This window comes from Lotus japonicus, chromosome 1 (genome assembly GCF_012489685.1).
Source record: "Lotus japonicus ecotype B-129 chromosome 1, LjGifu_v1.2".
In the NCBI taxonomy this organism is placed as follows: Eukaryota; Viridiplantae; Streptophyta; class Magnoliopsida; order Fabales; family Fabaceae; genus Lotus; species Lotus japonicus.
Window position 1 is genome coordinate 107,148,398 of NC_080041.1, and position 2,374 is coordinate 107,150,771.

At 39.6% G+C, this 2,374-nt stretch overlaps 1 long non-coding RNA gene across 1 annotated transcript; it reads right to left on the bottom strand.

Annotated features, from left to right (window-relative positions):
• Window positions 1–203: 203 nt before the first annotated feature.
• LOC130728902 (uncharacterized) lies at window positions 204–1,606 on the bottom strand. Its single transcript, XR_009015821.1, has 2 exons — window positions 1,446–1,606; window positions 204–1,249 (listed from the first exon to the last, which is right to left on the bottom strand). It is a non-coding gene; the product is annotated as an uncharacterized LOC130728902 (long non-coding RNA).
• Between the last annotated feature and the right edge of the window lie 768 nt (window positions 1,607–2,374).

Sequence of the window (2,374 nt, forward strand, 5' to 3'; positions counted from 1 at the left end):
TTCATCAACTATTTGTTGAAGTTGCAAAGGTTCCAAATGATATTTTACATAACTTTTTTTTGAGGTTTTAATACTGTCTATCATTCAAAAGCAGCAGAAGCTGCAAGCGTTACATCATTTGATAACAAAACAGAAGCCCCTGGGGGATCTTCTTCTAGCCAACAAGCATCAAGATAAGTAAAAGCTAAATGTGCTAAGAAATCAGCAGCTATGTTGCAGGATCACATGGGAGACTACAAACACTAAAACATGAAGAGAGGATTCTACACTTTCTAACTACATCATCAAGGTAAGAAATTCCAGGAATTCTGTTTTCCCATTGCTGACAGAACAAAAGGCAATCTGTTTCCACAAGAATTTGATCAAAGCAGATTTCTTTTGCCCATTTAAGTGCCCATCTGATTCCAGCAGCTTCAGCTAGAGTAGGATCTTCGATTTCTTCAATCTTCCAAGTTTCCGCTGCCATTGTTAAGCCTCTACTGTTTCTGATTATTGCGCCCAAGCCTGTTCCTTCATTGCATTTAATTGCAGCATCAATATTGAGCTTAAAGCATCCATCCGGTGGAGGAGTCCAAATGGGAGGAGGAAGCTTCGGGTCAAAGACTCAGAATTCAGTTCGCCTCTTGCTCCCATGCTTTTTGCTTTCGCCAGGGTCTTCTCTATGCACCATTGTTGTCCTTCAAAGTTCCATGCATTTCTTTTGCACCATATGGCCCATATAAGATTAAAGATGGAGGCCAATGTGTAGAAGAGCATTTGATGCAAACCAGGTTCTTCGGATTCCCCGACATTGTAGAAGAGCATATACCGTGGTTTCATCCTCCTCCCCGCAGCAGGGGCCGATTGTCTCAGTATTGGTTCCTCTTCTCTTAAGGTTTACGTTCACGGCGGGGAAGCACCTCGTTGCAAGCTCTCCAGACCATCTCCTTACATCTTGGAAGCACATTTATACTCCATATTTTTTCCACAACTTCGAGGCATTTGAATTCAAAGGACCTGGAGATTGTTGGTTTGAGTGCATATTTCTGAGAATTCTATATCCTGATTTCACACTATCCAGGCCATTCCGGTTATCTCTCCAAATTAGTTGGCCTCGCCGTAAGCGGAATCTGCAGTATTTTTGATGCATCGAAACCCGAGAATACCCTTCTAATTCTGCCCACATTCCAGATTTTTCCACCAGGATTCATGAGCTGGTTGACCCTCTCAAGTGTGCACCGGGAAGGCTTTATAACTTTGCTAATACAAACTTTGATGAGAAGAATTTGTAAAGACTCTTATTTATTATACCCAGTGTGACAAGTTGTAGTACCAGATCATCAATTAACACTTGAATGTGCAATATGCAGTCACATATAGGAACTGATACTAAATACTAATCGAGAAATGCAATATACAATTTATACCAATATGCAGAAAGCTATGTATGGGAAAGGGGATCTTACTGTCTGCTTTTCATTCATTCCAGAAAACGAGTTGAAATCGAAGACTCTTCTTCTTCTTCAAACGAACAATGTCAATATCGATCGATTCCTTTACCGCAAAAACCCTCGATGCGAGACCAGTGTCCTTGCGTCTTGGAAAAAAAATGAAAATGTCACTGAGATTTAAAAAAAAAATATTCAAATTAAGGACACAAAACTCAATTTATACTTATGTGTTATCAATTTTACAATGTCATCACGCACATGTGGCATTCACATATTTTACGTGGGTTTTTTTATCCTACATGTCATTTGTAGATGTATCCTCCTCCACCCACCACTAGGGGTGGAAATGAGCTGGGTTAGGCTAGGCTTTGCGAGGCTTAGGTCTGCCTTGCATTCGAAATCTGCGGCCCAAGTCTTGACCTGTGACCTTTCGTAGGCCAAATTTTAAGGCTCGGTCTGACCTTCTAGGAGGTCTGGCTTACAAGCCTGTTTGAAAGCATATTTACCTAAACAAAATCATCTTAAGGAGGCCAATAGGCCTTGGGCCGATCGCGCGAGGTGGTTGGTGGCGGACGACAAGTGGCAGGCTGGCGGCGATTGCTTTAGACCTTGAGGAGAGCAACCCCTAGGTGAGAGAGTGGGAGTTAATAGAGTCAAAAACAAAAGGAGAGAATGTTTCTAATTTAGGTTTTCATCATAGGATTTCTTCTCTTTTAATTTTTAGTACTTTTGTATTTTTTAGACATCATATTAAATTCATTAATATATTTTTTTTTTGGTTACAATTAAATTTCTTTAATATATTAGTAAAATATATTTATTAAATTATCAAAAAAATAACTTGGTAAATGGACCGGCATATCAGGCCTAATACACTTTTTTTGTAAGCCTAGACCTAACATTTTTAGCTAATCAAGCTTTTTTTAAAGCCCAAACCTGATCTT